This window comes from Triticum urartu, chromosome 5A (assembly GCF_056163025.1).
Source record: "Triticum urartu cultivar PI428250 chromosome 5A, HENAU_Tu73, whole genome shotgun sequence".
NCBI lineage: Eukaryota > Viridiplantae > Streptophyta > Magnoliopsida > Poales > Poaceae > Triticum > Triticum urartu.
The window spans coordinates 584113375-584130039 of NC_141877.1; the positions used below are offsets into that span (position 1 = coordinate 584113375).

General features: G+C 39.5%; 1 long non-coding RNA gene across 8 annotated transcripts; it reads right to left on the bottom strand.

Annotated features, from left to right (window-relative positions):
• Positions 1–6007: 6007 nt before the first annotated feature.
• Positions 6008–16133, bottom strand: LOC125510849 (uncharacterized). 8 transcript variants are annotated; one of them, XR_015602746.1, is made up of 9 exons: positions 15728–16133; positions 14997–15104; positions 14849–14903; positions 14702–14755; positions 12807–14619; positions 11489–11732; positions 10950–10999; positions 8341–8554; positions 6008–7497 (listed from the first exon to the last, which is right to left on the bottom strand). It is a non-coding gene; the product is annotated as an uncharacterized LOC125510849 (long non-coding RNA). The 8 variants fall into 8 exon arrangements; XR_015602745.1 differs by lacking the exons at positions 6008–7497; positions 8341–8554 and adding an exon at positions 8897–9198 and having other exon boundaries at positions 9311–10999; positions 12807–14282; positions 14372–14619; XR_015602742.1 differs by lacking the exons at positions 6008–7497; positions 8341–8554 and adding an exon at positions 8897–9198 and having other exon boundaries at positions 9311–10999; positions 12807–13387; positions 14080–14619.
• Positions 16134–16665: the final 532 nt, after the last annotated feature.

Consider the following 16665-nt stretch of genomic DNA (forward strand, 5'->3'; position numbering starts at 1 on the left):
TTGCCGTTGAAGTCCAGTCCGGTCTACCTCTTTGGCACTCGAGTAGCAACTGGTTTATGGTTTCATCATGTTGCGCACACAAGGGACACGTGTCATGGTGAGGCAGACCTCTTCGTGCGAGCCTGTCCGATGTCTAGCACCGATTTGGCAATGCCAGCCAAGCGAAGAATCTACATTGTAGCGGCGCCCTAGACATCCAAGTGAACTTAGTTTTTGGTTCCACTTCTCTTCCCCAGAATTTCGCGGCATATGCTAATCGCGCTGAGTACTCTCCATTATTCTCCCAGGCCCAGCGGATGGAGTCCCTACTATCCGTGTCTAACTGAATTTGCTCAACCAATCCCCACACGGTGAAAATTTCCTGAAGCAGATTGATAGCCATGGGTCAAACTTGTGAAAATTTTCTGAAGTCCGATGGCTTGAGCAGGGAGTAGCAGGTTCGAGCCCATACCCCAGGCGTGCACCTAGCAGAATCAATTTGGGTTTCAACAGAAAAAGATATGATGTGATTACATATATATGAAGTTTAGGATTTGAGCAGCAGCTCATCATCCTGTGCGTGAGTTGATTTTTTGTGTGTGTTTTCTTTTAGCTTGGCCCGCCCAGTATTTTCTTCGTAGCTCCACCACTGCACCTCTCCTTCTTCCACCTATGTTCGGCAGCGAGTGAGAAAGAGAGGGGGCTAGCTAGGGTTCGTCCGGGTTTGTTCCAATAAAGCCATCACCTACCGTCGTGGGCTAGAGACTCGGCAGGAACACATATGCTGAACTCTCTCCACGGCTTTGTAGTCTAGACAAGTGCTTCACTGATGAGTAGGATCTCCTCTGTGTTTCTGCAAGGGAATAGCTCTCTGTACCAATCTTAAATATTGAGGGTCAGGCACGCACGTTGAAGAATTTAATCCTATGGCAGCTTACTTTTGACCATTGCTCACTGCTCTGTGCCCTCCCTGATACAAGATCAAATCCATGTGCTGCCTTCTCATACAATACAATGGGCATAACTGCTGATAGACACGGAGACAAACAGACTTGAAACCGTGGGCATTAGACTCACATAACACTATTGGCTAGTTAGGGCATACAATAAACTGATGAAGAATGCCATCTAAAGAAAGATATAAATACATCATTATGGATCATTTTGGTCAGTTGTCAAGCAAATTTGAGTTGAATAGCGGCAGCTCACACTAAATCTCCTACCCAACTTAGCATTACGGTCCTTCAAATTTCCCTAAGGAAAATTTATCTAATGTCAATTTCAACAAAAGTTTAGGTCCCTGGTTCCATTGCTACAAATCACACTAATGTCAATTTCAGCACGAGTTTACAACGGTTTAGAACACATCATGCTTTTTCAATTACTTGTAAGATTCATATAATTCAAAGCACAAGATATATTTCTAATTAAATGTAACAATCCTATTGGCAAACACATATCGGAAAACACATGACATTTTGAATTAATTTACCTAATCAGATGTTACTTAATCAAAAATTACCTATGCAAAATTTTGAAACAAAGGACTAATTTACTTGACCAAAATTTACCTAAGCACACTGCAATCATGATGAAACAGAGCATAAATTGATGGTAAATCTAGGGTTGAGGGGGAGAGGGCGCCGGAGGGGGAGAGGGATGGGGTTGAGGGGTGGGGTGGGGGCAGTGGGTTGGGAAGGGTGGGAGGGGAGGGGGTACCTGATGCCATATGGAGCTGCTGCGCCACTGGTGGCGCTCCGCGGCGGCCACCGTCCTTAGCCAGCAAAGAAGAACTACCACGCTGGGCGCCGATCATGAAGAAGACGACGACAGTGGTGGTGGCGGTAGATGGTGGCATCGGCAGCAATTTCGGCGGCGGGGTAGAGGAAGGAGAAGAATTGAGCCAACCGAGAGCGAAGTGAGTGAGAGAAAGGAACGAGATTGGCTAAGATCTAGGTTTAGGTCTTTTACCGAGAGGAACGCTAGGAAAAGGTAGGTTTTACCGAGAGCCGGATATCGACCCTCGGTACCGATTGTGCCATGTCTTACTTTCCTTTTTTCTGTTTCTTTGGCACTCTCTTTTTGTGTCTGATATTTCATATCTTTTTATGACTAAAGTTTCAAAATGCCATGACTTTTGATGACTTATGTTTTGGGCTAGATTTTTTCAAATCTCTACATCTAAGCACTGTAAAGTAAAAAACATGAGAACAGGGACCTGCCATAACACGGAGAAGCAGGTATTCACCGTGGCCTACCCCCTCTCGGTGCCGGTCAACGCTGTAGACCGCCGGGGCCACTGGATGAGTGCATATAGATGATAACTAGATTTCAATGTTTAAACCAATGTAGAGTTTATCATTTGAGAAAGGGTTAGGAGATCTCATTTGGAGCAAATCATACCGAGTGCATATAGATGAGCATGTCTGATAATCGAATCATAGAGAAAGTACAGTCAACAACATTTTTTGTTCTTCGATGATTATATATCTGAACCCAACTTACAAGTCATATTTGGTATGGCCTAGAAGTTTCTATTAAATATTTTTCCCTAATATACTCTAGAAACCACTATTAAAATATTTGTTAGTGTGTAAAATATATATGATTTAGGAATATATACCATGATATTCAATAATATTAAAATATATATGAACACATGCATAGATATGCAAATACATGTGTATATAATATATATAGCTTATGCACTCTTAGAAAATTAATTCGAAGAATTTTTAAAAGATATTTTTTGGTACATCATACAATTTAAATTTTGCAGAATCAAAATTTCAATGATATACTTTACAACTGTATGAAAAAAATATAACTATTATTTGGAAACATTGTTATGTGGATAAGTAACAACATTATATTATTCACAATTGTAATATGTTATACTTAGGTCAAAATAAGTATAAAAGTTTAGTATAAAAACAATTATTTTGTGGATGAATTGAAGAAAAGTCCAGCGCTCCTCTACGACACTTCCTTGAAATTCTTCCTCGAAAGCCGTCAGGCGCCGTTGCTTCGGCCAAGCCATCAGGCAAGGTACGTATATGAAAATCGTATTCTCAGTGAAGTCGGGAACGATGTTTAGAAGAATAGGGCCAATGAATTCTAGAAGGTATTTTCATGAACCACACAGCAGGTGTATTATTAGGAAGAACCCCCCTAAAATTAACCACCTTATAGAAGCTAAAAGGCAAAGAATGACTTGGACTGCTGGTTAAACCCCTTTGATCAAATTTGCATTTCAATATCTTTTGTTTACGCAGCGCATGGGGGCAGGGATAAAGGGAATTCGCCGGGAGGCCTCCGACAACTACTCGGCACACTTGAAGGTTGGAAAATACCAGGAACATCTGGGGACATTTAAAAGCATTGAAGAAGCTGTGGATGCTTGGGAGAAAGCTGATCAGAAGCGTGGGTTGATGATAAAGAAGCAACATAATTTCAAATCAAAACGCAGGTACTTCTTAGTAATTATGCTTTCTTTGCTGATCCAGGATGCATAGTTGCATGTTTGATCATTTGAGTTCGTGCGTGTGTGTGTGTTGCGATTGTTCATGTCGTTGTTAGTTCTCTCTGCATGCATGCTTGCTTGCTTAGTAATGCTGGCGAGTTTGGTGCCAGGTGTTGGGAGGGCATGTTGCACATGTTTGCAGTGTTCATTCTCTGTCATCTAACATAGCTACAAACTGTCTTACTAATTGAACTTCTTTCACTTATCATGATGCATATCATATCATATCACAGGATCATTTTGAGAAAAATACCAATTCAAGAGGAAGAAGCTGAAGCTTATGCCTTTATTAGCGGCAGGTGGGTGGATAAATCTTTTCTCGAATAGGATAAGAAGGCTTTTGTTTGCATGTCTTGTTTCATGTATGTCTACATCTTTAGCTTTTTCATGCCTTTGGATAAAATTTCAACAACATGGATACAAAAAAATCTTGAGTTGGAACCATATGTTGTTCGTGAGCATATTCGGAAACTTCTGCAAGTTCTGCTGAATGCTTTGTTATGCTTATAAATATTATTTATGCGTCTTTAGTTTGACTTAAACTATGATTCATCTTAGTAGTCCACGTCGGCATTGTTTCTGATGAATAATGATGTCGTTTCGCATTTCTATTTCTTATGATATTGCAAGCTTATCGCTCAATATTCTTAAATTTCACTATTTTCATATGATTTTTTATTACAATTCAACATTCTTCGAACTGTTAAAATTGCAAAACTTTATCAAATGGATAGCGTGGAGAGATATACGAGATCAATGGCGATCAAGTGGCTGTTTCATTTGACCCGCATGAGAAGGTGGACGATGGTAGAAATGACGAAGCTAAGAAAGAGCAAGATGCTAAACCATTTGACAGCATGTTTCTATTTTGAAGCATCCAAACCTACTTTCATCTCAGATATTCTGCAATTTCAACAATGATCTTGTTTGTATTTTTAGCTTAGGATATTGTGCACGACCATGATACTGAGGCGGAAGATAGGAGTGCCACGACGGAATCACTATGCGAGGTAATTTGTCACACACTATCTTTTGTATGGAACTTTTTTTTCTTGACATTTCTTGTCTTTGTTGTGCATGCGTACATTTGCATAGCTTTAACCATTGCAACTCCATTTGCAGCATATGTTGGAGTTGCACTTTTACATCATCTGCTGGAGTTGCCTCTTTTTTGGAGATGTAAAATGCACTTTTTGGAGATGTAAATTTTTACATCTCTTGTTTTGCATCTCCAAATTTGCATCATCTATTGTAGATGCTCTAACATTTTATGCAACAACAAATACAGGAATCTTCAAGTTTGTTGCAGCGATTTAAAGAAGAAGAACTTCTTTCTACAATATCCGATCTATAAAAGGTAAAAAAATGATAAATATGATATTTCTATCGTCATCTATCTTTTAACATTCCCTAAAAAGACCATTTCAACAACAACAACAACAACAACAACAAAGCCTTTAGTCCCAAACAAGTTGGGGTAGGCTAGAGGTGAAAACCATAAGATCTCGCAGCCAACTCATGGCTCTGGCATCTGGATAGCAAGCTTCCAAGCACCCTTGTCCATAGCTAGTTGTTTGGTGGTACTCCAATCCTTCAGGTCTCTCTTAACGGACTCTTCTCATGTCAAGTTCGGTCTACCCCGACCTCTCTTGACATTCTCCGCACGCTCACTGGAGCTTCTGGAGGCATGCGCTGAATATGCCCAAACCATCTCAGACGATGTTGGACAAGCTTCTCTTCAATTGGTGCTACCCCAACTCTATCTCGTATATCATCATTCCGGACTCGAACCTTCCTCGTGTGGCCACACATCCATCTCAACATACGCATCTCCGCCACACCTAATGAACATGTCACCTTTTAGTCGGCCAACACTCAGCGCCATACAACATTGCGGGTCGAACCGTGATGTCTACTACACAACCTTCTTCTTGTAGACGTTGTTGGGCCTCCAAGTGCAGAGGTTTATCGGACAGTAGCAAATTTCCCTCAAGTGGATGACCTAAGGTTTATCAATCTGTGGGAGGCGTAGGATGAAGATGGTCTCTCTCAAACAACCCTGCAACCAAATAACAAAGAGCCTCTTGAGTCCCCAACACACCCAATACAATGGTAAATTGTATAGGTGCACTAGTTCGGCGAAGAGATGGTGATACAAGTGCAATATGGATGGTAGATATAGGTTTTTGTAATCTGAAAATATAAAAACAGTAAGGTAACTATTGATAAAAGTGAGCAAAAACGGTATTGCAATGCTAGGAAACAAGGCCTAGGGTTCATACTTTCACTAGTGCAAGTTCTCTCAGCAATAATAACATAATTGGATCATATAACTATCCCTCAACATGCAACAAAGAGTCACTCCAAAGTCAATAATAGCGGAGAACAAACGAAGAGATTATTGTAGGGTACGAAACCACCTCAAAGTTATTCTTTCTGAGCGATCTATTCAAGAGTCCGTAGTAAAATAACACGAAGCTATTCTTTCCGTTCGATCTATGCTAGAGTTCGTACTAGAATAACACCTTAAGACACATATCAACCAAAACCCTAATGTCACCTAGATACTCCAATGTCACCTCAAGTATCCGTGGGTATGATTATACGATATGCATCACACAATCTCAGATTCATCTATTCAACCAACACAAAGAACTTCAAAGAGTGCACCTAAGTTTCTACCAGAGAGTAAAGACGAAGACGTGTGCCAACCCCTATGCATAGATTCCTAAGGTCACGGAACCCGCAAGTTGATTACCAAAACATACATCAAGTGAATCAATAGAATACCCCATTGTCACCACGGGTATCCCACGCAAGACATACATCAAGTGTTCTCAAATCCTTAAAGACTCAATCCGATAAGATAACTTCAAAGGGAAAACTCAATCCATTACAAGAGAGTAGAGGGGGAGAAATATCATAAGATCCAAATATAATAGCAAAGCTCGTGATCAATCAAGACCGTGTCGAATCAAGAACACGAGAGAGAGAGAGAGAGATCAAACACATAGCTACTGGTACATACCCTCAGCCCCGAGGGTCAACTACTCCCTCCTCGTCATGGAGAGCGTAGGGTGATGAAGATGGCCACCGGTGAGGGATCCCCTCCGGCAGGGTGCCGGAACAGGGTCCCAATTGGTTTTTGGTGGCTACAGAGGCTTGCGGCGGAGGAACTCCCGATCTAGGTTTCTTTTCAGGGGTTTCTATATTTATAGGGATTTTTGGCGTCGGGAACAAGTCAGGGGGGTCTCCGAGGCGGCCACGAGGTAGGGGGCGCGCCCAGGGGGGTAGGGCGTGCCCCCACCCTCGTGGGTGCCTCGGGACTCTTCTGGCCCATCTCCGATACTCCGTGGGCTTCTTCTGGTACAAAAATAATCTCCGTGAATTTTCAAGTCAATTGGACTCCGTTTGGTTTTCCTTTTCTGCGATACTCAAAGATAAGGAAAAAACGAAAACTGTCACTGGGCTCTAGGTTAATAGGTTAGTCCCAAAAATCATATAAAATAGCATATAAATGCATATAAAACATCCTAGATGGATAATATAATAGCATGGAACAATAAAAAAATTATAGATACGTTGGAGACGTATCAGCATCTCCAAGCTTAATTTCTGCTCGTCCTCGAGTAGGTAAATGATAAAAATAGAATTTTTGATGTGGAATGCGACCTAACATAATTCATCAATGTAATCTTCTTTACTGTGGAAAGAATATTTAGATCCAAAAAATTTTAGACAAAAGTTTAATATTGACATAAAAATAATAATACTTCAAGCATACTAACCAAGCAATTATGTCTTATCAAAATAACATAGCCAAAGAAAGCTTATCCCTACAAAATCATATAGTTTGGCCATGCTTCATCTCCTTCACACAAAATGCTCCCATCATGCACAACCCCGATGACAAGCCAAGCAATTGTTTCATACTTAGCCTTTTCAAACACTTTCAACTTTTACGCAATATATGAGCGCAAGCCATGGACATAACACTGTGGGTGGAATAGCATATGATGATGGAGGTTATGTGAGAAGACAAAAAAGAAGAAAGTCTCACATTGACGCGACTAATCAACGGACTATGGAGATGACCATCAATTGATGTCAATGCGAGGAGTAGGGATTGTCATGCAACGGATGCACTAGAGCTATAAATATATGAAAGCTCATTAAAAGAAACTAAGTGCGTGTGCATCCAACTTGCTTGCTCACAAAGCACGTAAACATATTTTTGTAACGCGTGATTTTTTAGAAAATGTCATAAACATTTTTAAACGGTATGGAACATTTTTTACCTTATATATTTTTTTCTAAATATGACTGACATTTGTTTCAAAATGCGTGCACATTTTTTTGAATGATACAGAACTTTTTCAAAACAACTATCGAAACTTTTTTCTACATGGTATAAACATTTATTCAAAATGTCATGAACACATTTTAGATAAACATGTTTTTAAAATATGAAGAACATTTTTGTAAAATCTTGTGTTTTTTTTCACTCAGAAATTTCATGAAAATATTTTTGAAACTCATTAATTTTTAAATATTATTACAACATTTTTCCAATGGTACAAATATTATTCTGAAATTATGCGAACAAATAATCTACAATTAGGGAACCTATATTAAATGCATCATAAACACATTTTAAAAATGAAATGAATTAATTTTCATAAATATTTATTTAGAATATTTTCAAATATAAACAAAACTAAAAGAATATAATAAAAATATAAAAAACGAATATTTTTTAGGCAAATAAAAAATACCAACAAATGACTCAAAAGAAAACTGAATGAAACAAACCCGAGATAATGGGCTGGTTTACTTACATAGGCTGCCTGACCCAAACCGTGTTCGGCCCCTTAAGCACCAGTGCAACATCTTCTTAATCGGGGCGCTAGGCAATTGGCAGCGCGCACTCCCTTCCCCACGCCCGCCTTTTCGGGCCATCCCATGTGGGGGCGCCTTGTTTTTTCTACTAATTTTCTTCTTTTTTCCTACTGAATAGTTCTCCGCTTTCATAACCTTTGAAGGAAATATGCACTAGAGGCAATAATAAAGTTATTATTTATTTCCTTATTTCATGATAAATGTTTATTATTCATGCTAGAATTGTATTAATCGGAAACATAATACTTGTGTGAATACATAGACAAACTAAACATCACTAGTATGCCTCTACTTGACTAGCTCGTTAATCGAAGATGGTTATGTTTCCTAACCATAGACATGTGTTGTCATTTGATTAACGGGATCACATCATTAGCCTAGCACCCGATCGTTTAGTATGTTACTATTGCTTTCTTCATGACTTATACATGTTCCTATGACTATGAGATTATGCAACTCCCGTTTGCCGGAGGAACACTTTGTGTGCTACAAATGTCACAACGTAACTGGGTGATTATAAAGGTGCTGACGGAACTCATCCCCGACACTTTGCTGGATCGGAGTCCAACAAAGAGCCCATATTTCGTAACAACTAATTTATTAGACTCAAAAACCAACTTAAACCCTTCTCTACATAGAAGGGAGCCACTAACGAGGTTCTTCTTGATGGCGGGGACATGCTGCACGTTCTTCAGCTGCACGATCCTTCCCGAAGTAAACTTCAGATCGACCGTGCCAACACCATGAACATAAGCACTCGCGCCATTCCCCATCAATACGGACCCGTGGCCTGTGACCTGGTAAGAAGTGAATAATGAAATGTCAGCACACACATGAACACCCGCACCTGTGTCCACCCACCAATCGTTGGGCTGAAACATTGAAAAAACAGTAAACGGATTACCGTACCCAGATGCACCATTCTCATTGTTGCCCACAATCATGTTGACAGACTTGAAGTCCTGTCCTGGCTTCTTGTACTTGTTTGGGCACTTGTTGACCCAATGTTCAACCGAACCACAAGTAAAGCAGCCCTCATCCTTCTTGTTCTTCTTGAAGGTCTTCTTACCCTTCTTCTTAAAGTCGGTATTATGTTGGACACCGTTCTTTCCCTTGGGCTTGTGGGAGTTGAAGTTCTTCTGGTTCACCATATTGGCGACAGAAGTCCCTTCAGCCCCCTTTCCGTGCGAGTCTTTTGCCCTCAAATTCTGCTCAACACTCAGATGGCCAATGACATCCTCCACAGAGAATCCACACCTCTGATGTTTCAGAGTGGTGGCAAAGTTCCTCCAGGAATTAGGGAGCTTAGCATTATGCAGCCCGCGACAAACTTGCCCGGTAATCGCACTTAAGAAGCTCAAGCTCCGTAACAATGCATATTATCTCATGAGTCTGCTCCAATACAGGACAGTTTTCAACCATCTTGTAATCATGGAACTGCTCTATAATATACTCTCTCCGTCCCAAAATTCTTGTCTTAGATTTCTCTAAATGCGGATGTATCAAGTCATGTTTTAGTATTAGATACATCCGTATCTAGACGAATGTAAGACAAGAATTTTGGGACGGAGGGAGTACATCTCGCTCCCAGCATCGGCGGTCCCAAACTTAGATTCGAGCGCCTCCCACAAGTCCTTGGCGACATTCACATGTAAATATGCGTCAACCAGTTTATCTCCGATCACGCTAAGAACTGCTCCGAGGAACACAACGGTGGCCTCCTTGAACGCCTTCTCCTGTTCAGGAGCAATCGTTCCTGTGGAGACACCGGTGACCCAGAACACGTTCGTAGCCGTGAGCCATAAAGTGGTCTTAGTCTGCCAACGCTTAAAATACGTACCGGTAAACTTATCCGGTTTCAGTGCAGCGGCAAAGCCACTTGCCGAAAAATTCATACACATAATAGGTTTTTGGATTGTTGAGTAAATAGGCAATTTGTCGACTAAATTAATCCATGAGTAAATCACTAGCATGACATTGACACAAATAAACGCATACTGATATTCAGTCAAGCAAGCACATACTACGCTAATTGCAAAAAGATCTACGTATAACGCTAGCATGGCTAAAACAGAAAACAGTACACCCGCTTTCACTCGAAGGTGAGGAGGAGGAGGACGGCGCTCTGGACTGCTCCGCCTCCTCGTCCTCCGCCCCACAAGGCAAGGGGCGAGATGATGTCGACGCCCTCATGGATGGTTTGGCCTCCTCATCCACCTGCTTGCTTGCATATATAGTCCCTCCGTCCGAAATTACGTGCCGTATAAATGGATGTATCTAGACGTATTTAATTTTATATATATTCATTTTTTTTCATTTCTACGACATGTAATTCGGGACGGAGGTCCCTCCGTCCGAAAAACTTGTCTCTCAAATGGATGTATCTAGCACCAAGTTAGTGCTAGATACATCCATTTGAAGGACAAGTTTGGGACAAACTTTTTCAGACGGAGGGAGTATATGATAAAAGTTTAGATGTAGGAAACAATATATAATGCTTCAAAAAGTAATTGCATGAATAAAATGGAGCGCAGAACAGTTTGCTTACCATGATAGGCCATGCTCCAGTTGTATAAGTGCTTTGTACATCACCATACTCTACGTAGAAAGAGGAAAAGGACATGTCAATGATTGAAAAAAAATTGAAGGTACCACTAAGACGACAATATGTAGCACTAATCTAAAATATAGATTTTGACGTGTCTGAGCACTATTACTCAGACTGGAGATAGATTGTATTTATTTATATGGTCATCGCACGCAAACATATTTTCTAGTGCTTTGTTTAGATCTGTTTGTAGACCTGCATCATCACATTTGTTTATGATAATCAAGAAGTTATCCACATGTGCTACAATACATTTAGAAGCTACAAATGTCAAAATATTTCTTCCTTAAGGTATAGCCAAAAGATACTGCAACATGTACTTTTAATAATAGAGATAAATAGAACCAATATAGCAACCAGAATAATAATAATAATAATAATAATAATAATAATAATAATAATAAGCAGAGATGACATCAAATAATGTATTGCCAGCAGGAAGTTCAAGAGATGTGTGTATGAGTAAACATGGGACATACCTCACTGCCTTAAACAGATACATTTCCTTTTGAATATACAAACCATAGCAACCACTGTTTCTTTCGAAATAATCTGCACAATCCTATTGATATAGCCGGATTTGAAATCCTCAATCCTAAGGGCCAACATAGTTGTATCCCTCATGGACCACAAAAGGGCATGTATAATAACAACAACCAACATCATGTGATCCGAGATAATGATAGTAGTACTGAAATTTTGAGGCCCGATCTTCATACTTCGCTACATAGGAAAACAATTAGTACCTTACGGCTTATTAAAATACTCTCTGCTTCATAAAATAATAAAAAATGCACTCTTATTTAAGGTGGTCTATCTTTGGGAACTATTCCCCTACTTGGTTCAGGAGCTGATGAGCCATCATGCTTTTGCATACTACAAAGTAGTTGGTGCACTACTAAATAGGTACTGGAGAAGGTTCTATCTAGCATCAGGGAGGGCTTCATTCTTTTTACAATCCTAACAAGTATTATGTAAAAAATGTTTTTCTTTTGATCTGGCTGGCATTTAAAGTGTTGATTCAATTCATATCGTCATTCTATTTATTTGTCTGCCTTGCTCAGTAAAGCTTGCTTTTGTTAATTAGACCAAAGCTTCCATACCTTTTACAGAAGAAAACAAATAACCTGATGCTAACGTCTATTAGTTTTCTATATGTGGAAGACAAATGTGTGTGAACCTGCGTGAAAATGGCTTCACAGAGACAAGTACGAACAACTCCATCTCAAAGACATGGTATGGAGTTTGTGTCCAGTTTAGAAGAAACTATTAAAGCAAAGTTCTGACCTTAAGTAAATCCTTATGGTAATATGCAACACTGAGATTGAAATGCTATCATCTCTATCATCTAGTACATGCTTTACAATTAAAAAAAGAACTACCTTCTTCATCTTTCAAGATTTTACCACTGAACATTTGCAAATTCATAGTGTATTTCCATGCATACACAACAAACTTTTTCGGAAATTTTATTATTATTTCGTTTCAATTGGTTTTCCGGGCCACAAGTTCCTTTGGATTAGGAAGAGCGACTGACGGATAAGATGATATAGTAATATCTATAATTTCATAATGATAGATATGTTGTAAACCAGATATGACTTCTATGTGTCTAAAGAATTAGTCAGAACAGCACAAGAATATGGGCACTTTGTATAGAACACAAGAATATGGGCACTTATTGTATTCGTATTAGGATTTAAAGTAAAAATAACAGAAATGAACAACAGAAACATCTTACAACATGCAACAAATTTTTAGAGTATATTTGAGAAACTTTTGGAGCGGGTGTAATACCTCATTCTTGTGATCTCATAAGAACCCTCATTCCTCATTCATGTGTTCTCGCTGATGCTTCAACATCAACAAATCCAATGAGCATATATCCTCTGTGACACCAACTGGAATCTGTCAAAGGAAAACCTGCAGCATTATTAAACAAACAGTGATTCTGAAAAATGAAATGTCCAACTGAAAATGAGTTGGTGATGTATATACTCTTTCTAAGTAACTATAGAATATAATTTCTGAATGCAGGGTGTAAGTAAGGAATTAATTTATACATAATGGAGTTGGATAAATCCAGCGTTCTAAGAATTGCAGAAAAGAAAAGATATTACAAACGACATCTAAAATGTAATACATGTGGGTTGCAGTAGTCCCTATATCCAGCAAGCATTAGCCTGCATTTTTGTATGATAGACCAATGTAAATGATGTACACCCGCACGTTATTGACATAGTCGAAACTGCACCATAGCAAGTAGAAATTTTTATGGCACTGCATTAATTTTATACCTTTGGATTGAAGACTCTGTACAATACCAATATACCATTCACCTCTTGTCATGGACCTTCTAAAAGAATTACTTCAGATGCCTTTAGTACAACACATGCAATTTTGTGAGATGAGGCCATTGTGAGTATATATAAGTTAATAGTAACTAACTAACTGTATGCATTCCTAGTAACAACAAATGTTAGATGTGCTGAACCGATGCTCTGTGTAGCCTACAATAAACTATTCTATATGCAGATAATATAAGTCGCTCTATATTCTGAACCACCATTTTAATTGCCATGGGGTCTGTTCTGCTTATTCTGATGGATTAATAAAATAGATCCAGTGTTGTACCAAATCCATTGTGTCCAGTAACTACAGGTTACCATTTTTTAGTTTTAACAGCTTTCCATTAAGTAGAGCAATAAAGAATGTAACGAACAGGGGAAAACCAGCAAATTAACCCATTGCTGTAACAGTAGACAAGATGAACAAGTCATAATAGATGGCATACATCATTTATTCTGCTAGTATGGCCATAAGTAGCACCAAAAATATCCTCCTCTTTTGCTGGATACTAAAGTTGGGGATTATCATGAATGCTATTGAACTTCGGCACCTTGCATAAAAATAGCATAGCTAGATACCAGCTCAACTCATGCATACAGATTGTTCTAAAAAAATGGATTTGCGTTCACTGTTCAACAATACCATTATCGCTTACCGGCATGTCAGTATACTTACGCATATAAACAAAATATAATGCTTCGTATTATTTCCTTGAATATACCTAGCTTTGTGGCATAGATATTTCTTAGTTCTATTTGAGTCATTTTAGGATCCTCCATTTTCTTCTGCTCTTTCTTCTTCTGATAAATTATCAAAAGAGCTTAACGCATCATCCTGGATATTAACATCAGAACCATCATCTTTAATAAGTTTCGGAAGTTGCGATATACTCTACTTTCTAGAAGCTGCTGGGTGAGAAGAAATCTACACAAAAAAAGGGTAAAATAACAGAACTCTTTCAGGTCTGTGCATTCAAAAAGAAGAAAAGGTATTGCTTAGTATATAAAAGTGACCTGGACACATACGCCTTGATATTTCTAAGCCTCGGCAGAGGCATGCTTGCTTGCATTTGACATACGAGGAAGAAAGAAGACCATTCAAAAAGAACACCGCCTACTTTGAGTTAATGAAATTTTAGAACTATGTTACCAGCCCATTCAACTTTATTTACAAGGGTGAGATCTAAATTATCAGCAGTGCGATTTCTTCAGTCTTAGATTCTGCATGATGACAACTACATTGTGAAGGATTGAAGTTTAACCTGAAACCATAGGGCGGAGACATCAGCAAATCAACCAGTCAAAACCTTAGAAACAATCGACTGCAAGATTAGATACACTCACGGGCTAGAATGATACAAAATGCACCAAGAAATGATCTCAACATGCCCTCAATGCCTACCATCAATTAAAAAGCATTAGACCACAAGATTAAATACACTCATGGTTAGAGTGATATAAAATGGTTACATAAATATAAGAAAAAGTCACCTGCTCAACTGGCCTTTTGACTCTCTCCTCATGGTTCCTCCGTCAATCACCCACTCTACCATCAATTAAAAAGCATTAGACCACAAGATAAAATACACTCACGGTTAGAGTGATACAAAATGGTTACATAAATATAAGAAAATGTCACCTGCTCAACTGGTCTTTTGACTCTCTCCTTATGTTTCCTCCGTCAATCACTCACTCTACCATGTCAAATTATCCATATGTGTAGCAATAGCACATTCCACCCTAGAAGCTGCAACCCAATGGAATGACTTACAAGCGTAATAATATAGATGCAAAGCTAACCAAAAGACTTCTTCTCAAACATTACACTTGTACTAACACGAAGATAAAAGAAATATGTAATACTTGCTCAGTTAGAACAAATGCAATAAGATAATATTATGCAAAAGAGAGTTGAATGAATCTCAATGAGTATAACAAAGTATTAGAGTGGGAAAGAAAGCTGGCAAAAGAAAATTGGCCTTACAGATACACATAACAAGTCAAACTTGTCATTTTCACATACACTGTGGGCATGGCACTAAAGCATCAGTAGTGGAGTTAAAAAATTAAAGTGAAAAATATAAACTTTTAGTGACAATCAATCAACATGTTTTCTGTGAGAAAAAACAATAAAAATTGGCACTATATTATGAAGATATAACTTGCTACATCATGAATCATGAATTTACTAAAGAGTACAATTTTTAGTGACAATCAATCAACATGTTTTCTGTGAGAAAAAACAATAAAAATTGGCACTATATTATGAAGATATAACTTGCTACATCATGAATCATGAAATTAGAGCAGAATTTCATCACCATGCATCATGCAAACAACGTGTGAGATCAAAGTAGAGAAAGATCTAACCTGATGATGAGTGGCTGGAATTGTATTGGAGCTATCTGAGTCATTGTTGTAATTACTTCCCTCCAACAAGCAGCAAAAGGATGGGGTACCTTCCATCTAACAGCCTCGTAAACTGAACTCAATCCAAATGCATTTGCTATGGAAACCTTTTAATCAAAGAGGAGCCCCTACTCTCTTTACTGGGCAGAAGATGGAAGTTTGCAGCCCACTTGTATCTGGACTTTGCAGCCCACTGTCCTGACTGTTTCGAAACCCGCCAGTGTTTCAACCACTGAACCATTTTCTGTCCTAAAAATGAACCAGTAGTAGCAATCAGCAGCTCCCAAACGGCAGGAGATTAGACATCGGCCGCTCATGCCGCCCCACCCCGCAGGCTACCCGGGCGAAACCACAGCCACCCCACCAGCACCCCTCTGCCCCCCCCCCCCCCGATCTCTTCCTCCCCTCGCCACCGCCGGGCAAGGCCCGCATGGCATCAGCGGCTCGCGAGTCAGGACGGTGCGGGGGCACTCAGCCAAGGAGAGGCGCGGCGTGCGCCATTGTACTCCACACTGCAATGGCAATTTTAAAGATTAAATCGACATTTGCATCTATTTCGTATTGAAATAATAGCAGAAACAGTCTCTGGTGGCAGTTTGAAATAATTTTACAGTATGTATTCAGAAATATTAGTAAAATACCTGCATGATTCGTCAGAAAAACACACACAAGAGAAGAAGGATTAATTTTATTCTTACTAAGCGGAGCAACACTAACTTGGTATGCTCCTGCTCGTTGAGGGCCTCGTACTCATCGACGAACTTGTGCCTGGCGAGTGACTGGTCCTTGCCCTCCAGCACGAGGGAGAGCTCCCCCTTAAGCTCCTCAAATGACTAGAACATCACCCCGCTGAGCACCTCCTGCCCCTTTGCCGCGGCCCTGCAGCCGACCGTGGACCC